General features: G+C 34.5%; 1 long non-coding RNA gene across 2 annotated transcripts; it reads right to left on the reverse strand.

Moving 5' to 3' along the window:
* Window positions 1-10,753: 10,753 nt before the first annotated feature.
* On the reverse strand, window positions 10,754-12,736 carry LOC143566023 (uncharacterized). Of its 2 annotated transcripts, XR_013141168.1 has the most exons (4): window positions 12,665-12,736; window positions 11,914-12,080; window positions 11,586-11,817; window positions 10,754-11,493 (listed from the first exon to the last, which is right to left on the reverse strand). It is a non-coding gene; the product is annotated as an uncharacterized LOC143566023 (long non-coding RNA). The 2 variants fall into 2 exon arrangements; XR_013141167.1 differs by having other exon boundaries at window positions 10,754-11,817.
* Between the last annotated feature and the right edge of the window lie 7,634 nt (window positions 12,737-20,370).

The following is a 20,370-nucleotide window of genomic DNA, read 5'->3' on the forward strand; positions in this document are numbered from 1 at the left end:
ACTTGGCTAACAAGGTGAACTTGGCCACCAAGCATATGGAAGAATATTTCATAATACCCCTTAGACTTTAACCGACTTGTTAAAACCTCTTAGGCCCTGTTCACCGACTTGTGACCCGGAATAGAAATTAATCCAACAGTTTCTACCTAGAACGACCCGGCTTTTGGTTTCTCCCCGGAACTGTACCCGAAACCGACACAGACCAGGTGGAGCCGGTTCCATCAACACCCGGTCAAAACCTGAACCAACCCGAAACCTGATACAAAATGGAAAACAAGGTCAAACACCCGACTATACCCGGAACCGGTTTCTACCCGACCCGATTTTGACTTTTGTTACTAGAACCGGTTCCTACTCGACCTTGTCTTAACCTTTGTTGCCGGAACCGGTTCCTACCCATTCATATATTTGTATAACTCACAACCCAATCCTTCTATTCTCATTACACGTTTACACCGCACCCTTCCTTTGTTTACAAATTCACTTATAATCTATGCAGTCGATACCACCGATATATCAGTGATACATCAGTTATCGGTCCTTTGGCGATATATAAGTCAAAATATCGGTTCAGAATATCAGTATCGATAATATCAACGATATTGACCGATATTGGACTAATATTTGACCGATATATCACCGACATTCCCGTATCAGTGTTTTAAGTCTTAATTATCAACTTTTAGTGTTCAATGTTAGTGTTTAAAGTCTTAATCAATTCTTACTTGCTATGATTGTTAGTGTTTTGCAAAATTGCAAAAGGTTAATTTGTCAATGGTAGGAGACTATACTCAACTGTTAGTGTTAAATTGCTATATATATGAATTTTACATGATATTAAAATTACCGATATCCCACCGATATCTCACTACAATAACCGATATATCAGATATCGGTCCTTAACCGTATTCGATATTTTTCCCCATTAACTGCTTAGCTTATAACACGATAAAAGAAAGCTTTTTCTTTCCTTTCTATTCTATATTTTCACATCTTCTTTTTTTCTCTCTTTTCTTTCTTTTCTTCCCAATTCTTTTCAACTTCTTTCTCTCTATTCTCTTCTTTTATTTCCTTGTTAAACTCGAGAAAACTTCCTTCCTTACACTATGTTCCCGAGTTTCATTTAAGGAGAGAAAGAAAGAGAGTGAAAGGATAATATGTCATTTTATTTTATGTTCCTGAGTAAAGACGGATAAACAGTTAATATTATACACAAATATTTTATCTCATAATCATAATTTCTCCGATTTAGAAGAATGAATATAGGCTTAAATTTTTCATTCTTTTCACTCCTTCCCCTCTTATCTCCTTAAAAAAACTCTGGAACATGATTTTTTTTTTTTTTTACTTTTTCCTCTCATTACCTTCCCATCACCTCATTAAATGCGACTCGGAAACAAAGGGTAAATGAAACTTGAAAAAAAAAACCTTTTTCTTCCACCCTTTTGTTTCCTTTCTTCCCCCAATCCCTCTTTAAATGATACTCGGGAACACAATGTTGTCGAGTACTGGCCTTCAGTCGATTTTCCGATTTTCCTTTTCAATACGGATGTAAACGATCAACCTCCCTTCCCATCCTCCGTCAATTTAAGGTATTATCCATTGTTAATGATACACATATTAATCAAGTTTTGATTAATCAGTGTGTTAACTGATTTAGGGTTTTACACAATATTGAATGTGTTAATTCATTTAAAGTTTTACACTACATGCATATCAATGAATTTATTGTTTTTTATCTTTATACTGTATAAATATGTTTAGGGTTTTACATGATTTATTGTATCCATTATTGATATCCAATGTTTTCTCTTTTTATTCGTTTATGTAACTTTTATTTTTCAAGTTCAGTTATCTTATCATCTTATCTTACTATATTAATAAACAAAAATAATAAGAATGATGTGTTAAGTCTTAACCACATTCATTCTTATGTTTAATTCCCCTCCTAATTTTTATCCTCTCTTCTCCTTAATTTATAGTTTATACCATACATGGGTTATGGGTCAAATGGTTTGACCCATAATTTATAACCAGATTATTATCCAATTTATTTGGAAACCTATCGTTCCATTTAAAAGGTTTAATAATTGATCACATATTCAATTCAAAAAAAAATATAATTTTTAGATTTGTACTTTTTTTATCTTTATAAAATAATATAATACAATTATATAGTGTTGAAGCTCCGAACCAAAAGCATTTTACCGAAAAAATAACATTATATAACTTAAAATTTTATATTATTTTATCCACATATAAAATTGTTAACTGTATTAATTTTTCATCATTAACTTGGATAGTTGACTGTTTACTTCCTAGCCGAGTTTGAGGAGTCACTTTATATATGTAACTTTTTTATATGATTTTTTTTGGGGTCACTTTTAACATATTTTGAAGCTCTCTTATTGTCAAATATGGAATCTTTTAATAATCAGTATTTTCATTACTGGATACTGATTGTCTTTTATAACATAAAGTTGAAAATGTGCATTATGCTATAATTACAATTATGGTAGTATGGTACATTGAACCATTTTATGGCAAAGGTTCCTTTTTATCACTTATTAGCAAGGTCATCTCCGAGAACTCCTAAATAGTTTGGAACCTAGGACGAATAGAAAAAAAACAGGCCATTAAAATCGTCTTCTTAATTATATAATAGATAATTTGACAATTTTAACAATAAGATTGTCTTTTTTTTTTTGAAAAATATCGCTCGTAACATTGAATCATCCAAACGATTACAATGAGGTGGCAGGTAAATGGGCAACAAGTTGCGCCGCACCCCCTTTTGAATAGCAAACCCAATCCTACTAAAACAAAGTTTTAGTTCTTAGAGGCCGATAAATTACTATGCATGACTCTCTGAACCCTGTTAACAAAGTCAACGACCTCCGAGGCTAAGACAAACAATTAATAATGATATACATGTAACTAAAATAACTCATAAATCACAAATGAAAGTTAACCAATATTGTTGCCTTATAAAAGGCTCATAATAAACAAATAATAATAAACATGTTACTAAAATGACTCATATAAAACACAAATTAAAGTTTTTTTATATATAAAAAAGTAAACTAATTGTGGGAATTGCACCCATGACATTTATTTTCATAATCTAGGACATTTTCCATTCAACTAAAGAGTGATTTTGTAGGCTTTTGTGCTAAGATAACATCTATCTATTTTAATAAAAACCTATCATTTTTGTCACTTGTCAATACCCTAGTCCTCTTCACCTTTTTTTTCAACAAATTTTCATATATGGTCTTTATCTTTAAGTCATTTCAATATATGACATTAAAATTATAGGTTTATTCCAACTAAATCAATTACTATATATAATAAGTATTCTCCATATGAATTGACAAGAGACGATTAGTTAATTGTGAAGTGTTAATTAAAGTGTTTATTACGGTTTATATTCAAAATAATAAACAATAAACATTCGATTCATAATATGTGGAATGAGAACAATCGACTTGGACTAAATCCTGATAACGTCAGTGGCTAAGGCTTAGCCTTTAATACCTAAAAATACATATGATTTTAAAACTAAAAGTTTTCGGGTTGACCTGAAACCTAGAATTCAGACCCAAGAACCAACCCAAATTACTTCGGTTCAGGTTCGGGTTAGTATTTTCTTGGGTTCGAGTTTCTCGGGTTGGGTTAGTTTGGGTTCAGGTACATGTTTTCTTGGGTTGGGTTTCATGTTGCGGGTAAAAGTGACAGCCCTACTTTCAACGATTATAAATAAGAATCACTACCTTCACTTTATGCAACTTTAAATTTTCTAATATTCTTCTAACTCGAAATAATCACTATTATTTGAACATGGTTTTGATGTTAGTATGTATTTTTCATTTTCCTAGAAATTACATTCATATGAAATAAACAAATCATTTTGTTATATTTATCATTTATCTAGAGTTGGTATGTACTTAGAGAACCTTTTTTTATTACACGGACAACTATATATGGCTATATCAAGAGTTATAAGCATGCCTATATATTACTTTATTAAGAGTTACAAGCAGACATGAACTAAAGATTTTGATTTTTGATAAACAATGTATACATGCTAATACAATCACAAATGTAGTGTATAAGGACGGTTTTACATATTTGTAACATATTTGTGTAATCTTAGTTATGTAATTTATGTAATTTTAATTTAATTGTCATTGTATTAACAAAATATGATTAATTTATTGACTCTATTTCACTTGATTAAAGTTTAAAACTTTTAACACGGGTCTCAAACTAGTTGTATATAAAATATAAATTTCATGTTTTAACAATTATGGGCCTTTTGAGAGAGTGAGTCTGAGTCTGACGCCCTCCTCGTCCTCCTCTTGGGTCGGCCTGCTTATTAGTTTTAAAAACGTATAAAAAGAGTCAGTTGGTTCCGATTTTAAGTGTTTAAATTACAACTAGTGTTTAGGCCTGCCATGTTGCGGCAGGGGGCGTAAAGCTGGGAAAAGAAAATATACAATTTTATGTTACAAATACATAGAATGGACTCGCTGGGAGTTGTAGTTCTATTTAAAATATCCAATGTGCATTGATCGTTCCTAATAATATTTAAAAGATGTTAGTAATAATTGTCTCATCTAAACTTGCATGTACACTCTAAAATGGTCTAAACTTTGCAAAACAAAAAACCTTATACCTTAGTTATAGCCCCATAAGCTACAACAATCAATGTGGTATGGTCTTTTAAGTTATTTCGTGCATTGTTAGAAGCTTAATATGATACTAATCAAGTAATCATCAATTAACGTTTAGCCTCCTTAAGATAACCTGTATACAAACCAAACAAAAGATATTCAGACCTTAATAAAATTCACAAATCTAGACAAAAAAAATTGTTGGTTACTTTAAAACAGAGAGATGATGAAACCTTGTCTTCACCATGTAAATATCAAGCCTCAATATCAAGAACCCTTCAAACACATTCAATAGCAATGGCCATATCTCCATTCCTTTTGTATGAAGTCCCTTATTGTTGCTTTACTGCAATTGCATGTTTACTCGACATTAAAAATTACTATAACTCAATAAGTGAAACTAAGAGGCAAAATTTTCTGATCGTTGCAGGCAACTGTGTGCTCATGGCAACAGTTACGAAATAAAGATTAAGAAGATGACCTAGTGGCTATCGTTAGGCGTTAGACCTTTAAAACTTAGCAGCGCCCAAGTTTTAACCAAAATTTTTACTTGACTAAAAGTAAAAATAAAGCAAAAACGTGAATCTATATGTTATGATAACGCAAGCTATTTAATATTTAATATATTTTTGTAGTCAAAATTTATGAAGTATACTTCTAATCATTTATTTCATTAATAATTTATTTAATTACATTTAAAAATATTTAAATTTTTGTATTATTTTATTTTTAAGTTAATTGTTTATTTTATCATGTTCAATATTTATTAATTTTTTGAGTTTTTACATCCGAATAACATTGTTTTGAGTAAACCACTATAAATTGTTCTAAAATACCATTATAAAATTTTTTAAATACCGTTATAAATCTTAAAATATTATAATTCTTTATTTAATATTAAAATAAGTCGATAATCGTAGTTATTAAATATTTAAAAATAGCCGATATCGATACCATTATGAATATAAAACAAATATTAAATTGGACCCTTCACTTGAAAATTTCCCTGTTATGTCACTGAACGGGTATGCTCGAAACCCACAAGTTTACCCTATATGTGACGGGTAATTATCCGAATAGTTCAGGACGGGTTTAGGATTGAGTTTACTAATCGTTCCATTGCCATTAGCCCATTCATAGTAATTTCATCAAAATCTAGCAATAATTTAGTTTAAACAAGTAGAAAAGGGGTATGGCCTATTTGGTATATGTGGCACGTCTGAATAACTTGAATGTTGTTGTTAAACGTACCTCTCTTACACCATTTTTACTAAATATACACCCCCTTAACTTATTAGATATAAATACTATTACCCTTAACATTATTTATATACATATTAGTCCATACCATTTTTTTTCACTTAATAATCTTCACTACATATATCAAATTAAAAACTATCAATTATTACTATTAATTTAACTTTTTAGTATTAATATTGTAAATATTTATAATATCTTTTTATTAAATTTTAATAGTATATATATTTATAATATCCATATTTTACCTTTTTATATTTTACAAAATAAACCCGAAACTTGAAAACCTAAAACCCTAAACCCGAACCCTAAACCCTAAACCCGAACCCTAAACCTGAAACCCTAAACCCTAAACCCTAAACCTTAAACCCGAAACCCGAAAACATAAACCCTAAACCCTAAACCCGAAACCGTAAACTCGAAATCATAAAAAAAACGCAACTTGTAAAAAAAATAACATGAAATCTTTATTTTTGTGCTAGTTTGGTAATTATATAATTTCAAGGGGTAATATGAAAGTTGATTTTTCCCCGGGGGGTGGGGGGGGGGGTATGACAAGCAACCACGAGGGTACGTTTAGCCTGACCCTAACTCGAAATACGAAATTCGAATTTTAATAGCGGATTTCATTCTAAACTTTTCAAATCAACCTCCAGACCGTGATAAGTCTTAGGCTTACGAATCCCCATTACCCAAGTTCTAATCTCGTGATAGGACTTCAACCGCCCCAATTTTTTGATGCTATAGGGTATCGAACTCTAGACCTTGTAAGGAGGAAACTTCTAAGGGCGTATTCGATTTAGAATTCAACTTGATGGCTCTTCAATGGTTCTCTTTCATATTACTATTAGTGGTTCTCTTTCTCATGGATGCTAATAAAATCATATGATGTTTCTTGAAAGAATGATCCACGGCGTATGTCATGTATCGGGGCGGCTCGGAGGGTGTGCGAGCCGCATCATCGACGGGGGCACAAACCTTTTTTATACATATTACATATATATGTGTTTTGGGTGTTTAAAATAAGGTTATTTGCAATTGTTTATGAGATAATTACATGCTCTGAATGGTTTTTGCTTATAATAAATCGGTCGATAAAAGTTTATCCATGTACGCTAGGGAATAAAAATTTTTCGTTAAGGTCTACGGGCCTTTTTATTTTGACTCGGCCGAGGTATTTAAATTCTCGAAGGCGGCCTCTATAATCAACTTAACTAACCTGCATTGTTGATTAACAAATTCGCTCAAGCTTCTTTTTCATTTGCACCGACTAGGCGCTCACCCTGTAAATCTGCCCAATATCTTCTAACCCATTTTGTTGAATTCAATGTCATAATGTTTAGTTTTGTCACCTTTTCATTTTGTTGAATCAACTTTACGGTTCTCTATATATGTTTTTTTTGTTGAAATTTGATTTATAAACATAACTAGATTGAATTGCATATTTTTATTAAGTCAAACTAAATTATCCCAAGCTTAAACCTAATTTGTCTCGGTTATCTCGAATCTAGTTCGATCTTATATTCATACTTTTCAAAATTTTACTAACCCGGTTTTATTAACAGGAGGAATTTGAAATTAGATTCGTTGTAAAAGTCATATATATATGTGTGCTTAGTTTAAGTAAAAATCATTGTTATAAATTTATAACCGGTAAACGGTAAACTGGTGTTACAAATCCTTACTAAAAAACTATACCAAACACTATGGGTGTGCGTGGGTCGGTTTGGGGCGATTTTGAGCCAAACCCATAACCATAACCGATATGTCGGTTAATGGATAACCATAACCATAACCGATCTGTTATGGCGGTTTTGGTTAATCGGTTTTGAAAGTTAAAGCGAGTCGGTTATGGGTCGGTAAACCGTATCCAAAACAATATAATTGGGCCTAAAAGTTTGATACAAAATATTAGAAAAAATGAATTGACATAATTCAACAAAATATATAATCCATAATATTAATATCAAATAATGAAAAAAAAGCATTATATAATCTAACAATGAAATTTAAGTTAATATGATAAAAAAAAGTTGAACCGAACACATCAAAATGGTATAATTCGACAATATGTTTGTTGAAAATAAATCCCAAACATATTGTTGGTTAAATAAATGGGTCGGTTCAGTTATGGCGGGTTTGGAAGTATCTTTAACCAAAACCGACCCGCATTTGGTGGTTTTTAAAAATTCATTAAAACCGACCCACCGGTTATGACGGTTATCGGTTAAAATCGGTTCGGTTATGGCGTTTATGGTTCGGTTAACGGTTATAACGGTTAAATTGCTCACCCCTACCAAACACATGCAACACATCAGTTAACTAGGTAATGGCGATCAATTAGGCCTAAAGACGATCAACTAGGCCCAATAAGAGTCAAATGAGCCCAATGACGTTCAATTAGGTCCAATAGTGGTCATGCCTCAGAATTGTCGGTTATGCCCGATGATGGTCAGTTAAGTCCAATGGTGGTCAGTATGGTCCAGTGATGTAACATCCTGCTTTTGAAAAAGAATTAATAAAATAAAGTTCGTTTATTTAATAGTATGTCGTTTATCGGTTTAGAAAAATAAACTAATAAAAGGTGGGCTTGGACATTTAAAAGATGGAATAAGGGATGGAATGGGCCTTAGGTCCATGGGCTTAAGGGAGTATAAATACCCCTTAAACCCTAATCCTTTCCATTTTTTTCCATCTCTACACCATAGCCTACATCTCCAAAAACACACACGAACACCATCCTATATCCCGAGCCAAGATCCGAAGGTGAAAACCCAAACCCTTTGGTGCTAGAACGTTGTGACAAACCAAACCAACATCAAGACTAAACTGTGTTCGTAGATCGACTCGCTTAAAGGTACGTTTTATAACGAAACACTCGTCGGCTCGTTTAGAATCCCCAGATCTGTAGATATGATAAAAACTAATCGAACACAAGGATTATCATTGAAATCTGTAAACATTTTATAGGTTAATCGAGGGTATAAAGAACCAGTTATATGAACAAATCAAAATACACCAATTAAACCTGATGTTTGAATGAATGGATGATTAGGGTTTGTTAGCGCTATGATTCCGAGTATGTTGATACCAAGATTGTGGTGTTTCATCATGATTTGAGGTTTAATCGTGAATCTGGTGTATGTTGATTGTCCTTGTTCATATCAATTTTGGCTTTGACCATTGAGTCAAATACTTGGATAAGAGCTGATGGTCATTCGTTAGGCAATTAAAACGAATGAGAATGAATGCGTAACGAAGGAGCCCTCATTCGTCATGTAGGAGTCACGAATGATTTTATTCATTCGTTCATTCGTCATTTTGGGACAACGAATCAAGCCATTCATTATAATAGATGGAGCGTCATAGCGAATGATACTGAAACCAGAATGATGATGTCTTAATGAATCAGACCATTCGTTATAACGAATGAAGTCATTCATCATAACGAATAGGGTTAGCGAATAGGATAACGAATGAGGCTTAATCAGAGACCATTCGTCATAACAAATGGGATAACGAATGAGGCTTAATCAGAGGCTATTCGCTATAACAAATGAGTTAGCGAATTAAATAATAGTAAAATAATTTCAATGAAATTTGTGTTAAGGCAGTTAATGAAAATAAAATTTTCCAAGCTGACCTGACATCCTAACCCCAGCCAGGGGCTCTTCTCCTTGAGCCGCGCTAGGGGCTGCCGCCCCTAGAACCCCGCTGCCAGGAGCGCTGCCCCTGTACCCCCGTCCGTTGAGGGTTATAATAAACTAGAAATGCGATAAGGATAGTGATAATTAATTGATACATGTAATTGTTATGTAGTTAGCCGCGCCCAGTTAAGGAAGGGAGTTACCATTAGCTCTGAGAGGAACCGAGTTCATGTGAGTTTCTAGCCCCATTTCCTTGTTATATTTTCGGGACTATGTGCATACTCAATGTGATTGGTTAATACACTTACCTTGAGTGGTAAGTGTATGCATGGATGATATATGTAATATAAATTATATTGTGAATATGAATGAAAGCTTGTCGGTACGTGAACGATCTTTAGATATTGCACGTATTGTCAAGGAAGGTAAGTGTTAGAATATATAATTGTGTATGTATGAATGATAAAGCAGGGTATGCACAAAATTGTATGAATGTTAGTATGAAATTATGGTAGAGTGAAGGTAGGGAACATACCCTAATAATATCTGTGAATGAAGGGAACAAACCCTAAAAATATCTGTGAATGTAGGGAACAGACCCTAATAATATCTATGAATGTAGGGAACAGACCCTAATAATATCTGCGAATGTAGATAACAGACCCTAACAATATCTGCGAAGGTTATAGGACGAAATGTATGTATTTATATATATATATATATATATATATATGTATGAAAGAAAGAATGGAAGTATGAAAGTATGAACGTATGAAGAAAGGTAAAAATCCAAGTATGTTATATATATCTTCGGATGAGTATATAAGTATATGGATGTATTGTATGTTACCTGAATTAACTAGAACTCACTCAGCGTAGCTGACTTTTAGTATGCACGCAGGTTAATAGACTGAGTCAGCTCGCTTGATTGAAGACACATGTCAGGATCTGAAGAAGCTGGCATCTACAGAAGGATATGTCATGATGTTAAATGAAATGTTTTATGTTATGTTTTCAAAGACAAGTTGAACGTTTGTAATAAATGAACGAAGTTTTATTATTCCGCGAAAGTTTTAATTATACTGATATTTAGAACTGTGTTTATGAGTAAATCTAACACTAAAGTAGAGCACCGGGACCGAGGCCTTACAAGTGACAGTCATTCAGGCCCAATGATGCTTAATTAGGCCTAATGAAGATCCCTTAAGTCAAATGATGGGTAGTAAAGCCAAGTCAAGTCACATTTTTAAATATGTGGGATAAAAACATTTTGGCTATTCAAAGATGTCTAGTTGTGTTTTGGGTGGGCTCCCACGGGTGTTTGTTGCTACATCTTGTTGTATGTATACCGTACGCACGAGCACTTTTAGATTAAGAGATTTGAATGGCAATTAGTATGTGCTATTAAGGAGTAAACATGAGTATTTAACAATCATAGGCATTTTGAATTATCTATCCTTAATGATTGTATAGAACATGTTGCAAAACATGATGAGTTATTATTAGGCTAGCACATTGGTTCAGATAATAATTAGTTTTATAATTAGAGTTGTGGCTTCGTATTCCACTACATGTCCCAAATCCGACATATTATCTTCCCTACTTACCTACATAAGTTACGGTGTTACACGATATAGTGTTTTACTTCTTTTACAAAGTAGAACAAATGATGCATCTAACTTTTAGAGGAACTTGATAAACATAACCACTAGATTAATTGTTATTTAACATCACAATATACACACCACACCCTACACAATATCATAATAAATTAATACAAAACAATTATATATTCGAGTCTACTTTTGAATAACGAAATTAGTACTTGAACCAAAATTCCGTAAGTGTTAGTTGTTGATCATGGAAGATGGAGCTTGGTTACATCCATCGTTATCAGTAGGCGTGCTAGGACCCTAAAAACATGCAAAAAGACACAAAAACATCTTGAGCAGTTGAGTAATATATACACAAGGGAAAATGAAATCAAAGAACATATTTCATTTACCTTATGTCGTGTCTTCCAACATCATTTAACACATGTTCAAAGCTGGTTATAGAACGGGATCAAAAGACCCAAACTCAAGCCTCCTTGTGGGTTTATGCACCAGGTGAGGTGCACTAGACGGTCCAAAGTTAGATTGACGTATCATCAAAGTGTTACCAAAGTAACTATTGATTCAGTTTGAAATGTCCCCTCTTAGTATTTCCAAAATCTTGCTTACGAGCATCACGATCTACTGCAAGAGTTACATGGGTAAAGGTGTTTACAAGAAGTGTTTCTATTATGAACAATAAGTAATTAATTGTTCTACTAAAGTAATATTATCACTAACCTGTATGAACACTTGCGCCAATATTGTTTTTTTTCTTTCAACGGATCGATAATATTAACAATGCTATCGCTGAAAGGTAGTAAGGATAAGTTAACAGGATCTTTAATACTAACGCCAAATTTGTTCCACTCAAATTTGCTGTAGTATTCTAAGAACCTGTAAAGAACCTAAAATATGGCAAAAAATAATAATTTTAATAACCGCGACCTTATATAAAGCTAGAACTCGCTTTTAATAGCATGGAGGTTGGCAAAATATAAAAAAAATGATCTCTTAACGTTAAGAAATCTTCTAATCCAACTCACATTCTTAATTTATGATTTACCATATTAGTCAAGTGAAGATGCTAGGATTTATATAAACACACAAAAACTAAATTTAATGACTCACTTGGGTATTGGTGTATATGGTGTACATTTAGGTGGAGATTTAAGTAAGTGTATTCATATGTTTTCCGTTCTAAAAAAAACTTTATTTAATAATAAGGTTAATATCGATTTCAGTTTGTAATTTCTTTTTCCAAATTTCATCGGCTATGAACAAATGGATCATAATTCTGTAGAACAGACAGAGTTTTATGAAATCAGCATGGAAAATTCATATAATATGTAGAAAAACTCTTAGCGTCAAATTGATTGAGAAATCAAAAAGTATAAGTTTTAGTTATTAAGAAGAGATGAACAAACAAGCCACCCTAACAACATACTAAGATGGAGTAGAAATGAAATGACATAATTATAAATAACATTACCATATCCATTTATGCTATGAACAATCATCATGTTATGAGAGTTTATGTGTTCTTCGCTACCCTGCATCATGAAACTGATTACAAGTAACCCTATTATATTCATGAAAAAAAATCAAAAGCCTTCAATTAACTCCAAACAAATTACAAAAACAAAAGGAACGAAACAAGAACTAAAGAATGCTTACATTGAGATGATATTTCTTCCTCTAACATTGTCAAAAAATCGTTACTAATTAGGGTTGTAGATGGTGGCGGCGGCTGTGGTGACAATAAATTATTGAAAGGAGAATTAGGTTTACGATTAAGTGTGAAATGTTGTGTCATATTTTATAGTTTCTTTATGGGCCGCTAAAGAATATTTGTCTTCTTTTGAGCCTACACGGCCTTTCCTCACTAAAACTAAAAACAATAAAATGTACACAAAGTTAAAAGGTGTCGTTCCGGGATTTGAACGAAAATCTAGAGATCTACATTGTAGAATACTTCTAATAAAAACCATTAATAATCAAATAATAAATTTTATAACAATATCTCATTACATTTATACTTTTTAAATGAGATCCACATTCGTATGTACTTATACGTGTGTATACATGTTATGTATTCTATAAGTATCTATAAACAAACAAATAAACCTAGAAAAGCAAAGATATGTGTATGTATATACAAAGAAATACCAAGGATCAATTAAGGAATAATAACATGAATGTTAGTAAGAAGATACTCTAGGAAACCATTATCATTTTTAGATTTATTTAATTAAATCCCATCAACATTTTTATATAAAAATACATAAATGGATTTTAATGTATTCGATTCCATTTTGTTGAATTGTGCTTTTAATTTCTTAAACATGGCGAAGAGGTATTCAGTTGTTCTTTCACACTCGTTGAAGAAAAAGTACAAGGTACGACGAATATGGTTTAAAACAACATTTTTAAGGTCCCATACCCGAGCATCCTACTTTAGTTGGAATTATTCATGAAAAATGTCTAACATCATTTATTAACCATTACAAATTGAAACAAAGACTAAAAACTTTAAATTTAACTTCTTTCTCTAATATAATCTTCAATATAGATAGCCTCTCGTACGTACTTCAAGCTTTTCACGCCATCTACAATACCTGCATATATACTAAAAGTCAGTTACACGTTGAGTGAGTTATAGTTTACATAATTATTAGGTTACTCTTCAACATATAATATAAATCATAATTCATTACAACTTACAAACATTTTTGCATAACTCAACATCACACTTTCATTCTTTACTTGTTCCTTTATCATTTATGCTTGCTCATAGCCGAGCCTTATATGCTTACTCATAACCGAGCCGTTAGGTGTGGCGGAGGTCAGGCAGTTAGGTGGTGGCAGTGTGTCGACGGTGGCGACATCGATGGTGATGGTGTTTTGTTAGGAATAGAGTGAAAAAGAGGAATGTAATTGGGGGGGGGGGGTGGGGGGGTTGGGAGGAATGATTTTGATGGAATGATATTTCTTGAGTAATCGTTGATTTCATTCAATTTACCAACCAAATCACTTTCTCATTCCCTCATAGTGAGTTAGTGACTCATTCTATTCTTCATATTATTTCTGCATACCAAATGACTATAATACTTGAAAAATTGTGGCTATGCAAGTTGCATACACGTCATTGCCTTGGGTTGGGGTGTTCTTCGAGTTCGTTTTTCGGGTTTTGGGTTTTTCGGGTCGGGTTCTTTGGTTTCAAAGTTTTAAATCTTGACCCAAAACTCAACTCAAATCTCTCACGGGTTTTTCGGGTTTAGGCTTATTCGGGTTTCGAGTATCCTAGAAAAATAAACACACGAAACCAAAAATAAAAAATAAAAAGTACAATGCTAAAATTAAACAAGATATTCTTCTTTGCTTATAACACAAATAATCAAATAATAAACTAACCTAGCTTCATAAAACAATTCAAAAGAAGAACAAAACTAACTCGACCATAATCGTATTCAATCGGGCGTGATTTGGTTGCTCGATTATGGTTGCTATTAGTAATAAATGGAAAACAAAATTAATAATAAACAATCGATCCATAATAGTTAGAATGATTACAGTCGATTAAAGCCAGATTTTAATAACTTTAGTTTGCAAGACTTAACCTATTATACTTAAAAATATGTTTAATTTTAGAACTAAAAGTTTATTCGGGTTGACCCAAAGCTTATAAATCAAACCCAAGAACCAACCCGAATTACTTCAGTTCGGGTTCGGGTAATTCTTTTCTAGGGTTCGGGTTATTAGAGTCGGGTTAGTTCGGGTTCGAGTACAAGTTTTTTTGGGTTGAATTTCGGGTAAAAGTGACAGCCCTAGCCTTGGATACCATGAGATAATTACTTCACTTTTATATATTTTTATTATTGTGAAAAAGTTTACTTTATACTTAATTATTGCTGACAATATTAGGAGATATATTACATCACATTTATTTGATTTTATATTATTAGGTGATAGTTTAATTTACATTTATTTGTTTTTAGATGCATTATATGAAGATAGTTAACATTTATTAGATTTTATGATCTTTTAATCCAGACTCTAATACTTCAACAACTATGGCCTATGTCTAGAGGTGGGCAAATAAACCGGTTAATCGAACCGACCCGAAATATGAACCGGCTTAGAATCGATTATGTAGAAACCAGTTTGGAACCGGTTGAAACTGTAGGTTCGGAACCGGTTTGTATTTTTCTCCACAAAACCGGTTAACCCAACTGAAACCGGTCAAACCCCGAACCGAAACCGATCAAAGCCCGAATTAAAACTGATCGTAACATTGTAAGAAGCTGGTTTCAATCCGAACCGAAACCGATTCCAAACCGGTTTTGACTTTTGCTGATCAAACCGAACCGGTTTCAACCCAAACCGGTTTTAAGTTTTAAACCGGTTTGTGCACCTCTACCTATGCCTATGCGATTTTGCATAGACACTTCACTGCAAATAGACACACCACTACAACATCGATGTTGTGGCATCGTTTGTGGTGTTGTTATATAGGACGAGGTCTCGATTAGATTATGTTAAATGGTGTAACACGTTTATATGTGATATGAATTATGCTAAACTATTATATGAAACTCGTTATTCTATAATATGATATTATTAGAGATGTCAATGGGTCGGGTTTAGGTATTTCCAAACCTAAACCCGATCATCCAAACTCCTCGGGTATTTATCGAGTAATTGCCCATTGGGTTTCGGGTTTTCCCATCGGGTTTCGGATTTCCTATTGAGTTTAGACTAAAAAAAATCATCGGGTATACCATAAGCAATCTAACATCATATTTAACTACTAAGTATGAGAATATTTAGACAAATACCATAATAAATCTTTTAAGTTTTTACCACACCATTCAACATTATGAGGGCATATATATGTACCGTATAGAATATGAATAATTGATCTATAATATATTTGGAATATAAAATATATATACTTATTATATATATATATATATATATATATATATATATATATATTAAAATGATTGTTTTTCATATTGTAACATCTCATTTTCCTGTTTCGGTTAATAAAATAGTAATATTAATTATTATTGAGTTAGGCTTGTATTGGGTTGAGCAAGTAATAATATGAGTGATGGATTTGGATTAATAAGGAATGACGAAAGATCATGGGCTTAAACCCATGGTCCATAATATATAAACTATTATTATTCATTAATCCATTCATTCCACACACCATCCAAAAACACACACTTAATCTCTCCCTCTTTCTCTAAGCCGAGCCCAAGAAGGAAACCGAGCTTTTATACGAGGTAATGATAGTATGATTGTATATAGATTCAAACCCGTTAGATCTAGTCGCGAAACGATGAACCGACACCCTCAACCGTTAAAGTCATAAGGTCCGGATGGAATCGGGTATAAATCGATAGAAAGACGAGCTTAGGAGTCACCCTAGATCGGATCCAGATCGAACGGGACAAAAACGGTGAAAAATGGTGGAAAAATGAATGAGATATCACTTTTCCGGCGATGACGGCGTCGGAAAGGTGCGGCGATTAGGGGAATGTTTGGAAAGGACGTCTAACATTATGTCAGATGCCCTGAACCCTAGGCGCCCATTCGTTAAGGAAGAGCAATGAACGACCTACATTCGTTCAGCCATTCGTTACGGAGAACCAACGAAGGAGCCCTCATTCGTTAGGCCATTCGTTGGGTGAACCAGAAGAATGAACCTCATTCGTTATAAAGGTCCATTCGTTATAAGTGGCCATTCGTTAAGAAGTTATGAATGAGTCCATTCGTTATGAAAGAACATATTCGTTAAGAAGTAACGAAAGAGTCCATTTGTTATGAAAGAGCACATTCGTTAAGAAGTAAAGAAAGAGTCCATTCGTTATGAAAGAATACATTCGTTAAGACGAAAAGAATGAGCCCCATTCGCTAAGGAACTGGATAACGAATTAATATAGCGAATGGTACATAACAGGGAAATTCGTCATAACGAATGAGTGGCAAATAAAATAATAAATAATAATTCTAGTGAGATTTTAGTATAAACCGATAGAAAGACGAGCTTAGGGGTCACCCTAGATTAGATCCAGATCGAACGGGACAAAAACGGCGAAAAATGGTGGAAAAATGAGTGAGATCTCACTTTTCTGGCGAGATCCCAGTTTTCCGGCGATGACGGCGTCGGAAAGGCGGCGCCTGCGATTAGGGGAATGTTTGGAAAGGACGTCTAACATTATGTCAGATGCCCTAAACCCTAGGCGCCCATTCATTAAGGAAGAGCAACGAACGAACTACATTCGTTACGGAGAACCAACGAAGGTGCCCTCATTCATTAGGCCATTCGTTGGGTGAACCAGAAGAATGAACCTCATTCGTTATAAAGGTCCATTCGTCATAAGTGGCCATTCGTTAAAGAAGTTACGAAGGAGTCCATTCGTTATGAAAGAACACATTTGTTAAGAAGTAATGAAATAGTCCATTTGTTATGAAAGAACACATTCGTTAAGAAGTAACGAAAGAGTCCATTCGTTATGAAAGAATACATTCGTTAAGAAGCAACTAATGAGCCCCATTCGCTAAGGAACTGGATAACGAATGAAGATAGCGAATGGTGCATAAACAGGGACAATTCGTCATAACGAATGAGTGGCAAATAACATAATAAAATAATAATTCTAGTGAGATTTTAGTTAAGGACCTTTAACCCCAGCCAGGGGCTCTGCCTCTTAGACCCCTCTAGGGGCTGTCGCCCCTAGAACCCTGCTACCAGGGGCAATGCCAACTGTAGGTTCCCCGCGGGGCGTCGCTGATCGATACGAGATCCGCACGAGGTCTAGGAGTGTGGAATCCTCCTAGACTCGTTTATTGGTGTAGAAGACGAAGAACACGGTTACACATACATAAACACACGAGCAAACACAAGAACGGGATAAACGAATCTGTAGATCCTTTCATATAATAATCATAACTCGTTACATACCAAACACGAAAACAAAGACACGGCCGACCCGAGGTGAGCTCTACCTCGGGCCGTCCCACACGACTCTCCCTCTCGGTTTCTCTCTAGACAATTAAACTGATCACAAAACACTCTGACTTTCTGGATAACCAAACCTAAACAAGACACACATATATATATATAAACAACTTCGCGGGCTTGGGCTTGGGCCTGTAGGCGAAGTTGTTATAACTTCGCCTAAGGCGAAGTTGTTTCAACTTCGCCTATGGCGAAGTTGCTAACTTCGTACTTCGTTTCCGCTGAACAGAATTGCATAGCGACGGTCACAAAATGCACCAACAGACTCCCCTTTGACCGTTGCTCTCAATTCTAACAAACACAAAAGATCATCTGTTACAAAACATGCACCAACAGACTCCCTCTTAACTGATGATCTTCTGTTTGCTCTTCAACCAGCCGTGTCTGAAACTGTCTTGTAGCTTCGCAAATCTACCAATCACCCAGCGTCTTCCATATCAGATCTCCCCTTCAGTGTAAGCTTCTCCGACTATATAGATTGAGGTCTTTGAAATGCATGCATCCCCGTGCCTAATTGATCATCTCAACCAATCACGTGAGTCCTTTTGACTTCACCAACACGTGAAGTTCTTCTAACTTCACCAACACGTGAAGTTGGGCTCCCTCCACAACTTCACCAACACGTCGGCATACGATAAGGTTTAATCTTCAACTACTCAACATCAAGTGATCAATTTCATCACAAAATCACCTTGACAGAATCTAACACACATGACCATTAATTAATCCGAAGCATCTTCAATCACCAGGGATAACGATCAAGAACATAAACACTTTAATTCCCGATTAAATCCAACTTGTTCCAGGATTTTCACTTTAATAAATAAGCATCACGTTTCAGGATCCAATTCTCGAACGCCTTGAAAATAACATGAATAATATGCTCTGACCGCAATCCAGTAATGACGAAACCTTCAGTTCAATTTGACTTTCTTCAGTTGGTCAACCTCGAACAACAACTATTTCATTTGCCCACAAACACCCAAATATGTGTCAATATCCAGTTTCAATCAATATCCCATTCACAACCTCAACTCCATATCCAGAGTTGACACGTATTTGTTCACACGTAAGACCAAGAGATAACAAGTTCACTCGTTGACGGAACAACGTCTTCGGTCTCACAATAATCGTGTATACCTGGCCATACAGACGAAAAATCAAAACATTTTTTTTTTTTTAACTTCGCCTAAAGTCAACTTCGCCTAAAAGTCAACTTCGCCCCTCCTTAACTTCGCCTGTCCATAACTTCGCCTGTCCATAACTTTGCCTAAACCCTAAAATTTAAGCGACAACTTCGCCTGAACCCCATAACTTCGCCTGCGGCGGCTGTTCGGCCAAAAACGCATCAGAAACGTGCCAGAAACACCAAAACGCAGATCTCGAACCATAGCATAAGAGCCTAAGGCTCTGATACCACTTGTAGGTTCCCCGCGGGGCGTCGCTGATCGATACGAGATCCGCACGATGTCTAGGAGTGCGGAATCCTCATAGACTCGTTTATTGGTGTAGAAGACGAAGAACACGGTTACACATACATAAACACACGAACAAACACAAGAACGGGATAAACGAATCTGCAGATCCTTTCATATAATAATCATAACTCGTTACATACCAAACACGAAAACAAAGACACGGCCGACCCGAGGTGAGCTCTACCTCGGGCCGTCCCACACGACTCTCCCTCTCGGTTTCTCTCTAGACAATTAAACTGATCACAAAACACTCTGACTTTCTGGATAACCAAACCTAAACAAGACACACACATATATATATAAACAACTTCGCGGGCTTGGGCTTGGGCCTGTAGGCGAAGTTGTTATAACTTCGCCTAAGGCGAAGTTGTTCTAACTTCGCCTATGGCAGAAGTTGTTACAACTTCGCCTATGGCGAAGTTGCTAACTTCGTACTTCGTTTCCGCTGAACAGAATTGCATAGCGACGGTCACAAAATGCACCAACAGACTCCCCTTTGACCGTTGCTCTCAATTCTAACAAACACAAAAGATCATCTGTTACAAAACATGCACCAACACCAACGGACCCCCATTCGTTAAGGGTTATATTAAACTAGAAATGTGTTAAGGATAGTGATAGTTAATTGATATGTGTAATTGTTATACAGTTAGCCGCGCCCAGTTAAAGAAGGGAGTTACCATTAAC

The sequence above is a fragment of the Bidens hawaiensis genome, unplaced genomic scaffold (assembly GCF_021521415.1).
Source record: "Bidens hawaiensis isolate Kalapana, Puna unplaced genomic scaffold, B.hawaiensis_p1.1 tig00022676_1, whole genome shotgun sequence".
Taxonomy (NCBI): Eukaryota; Viridiplantae; Streptophyta; class Magnoliopsida; order Asterales; family Asteraceae; genus Bidens; species Bidens hawaiensis.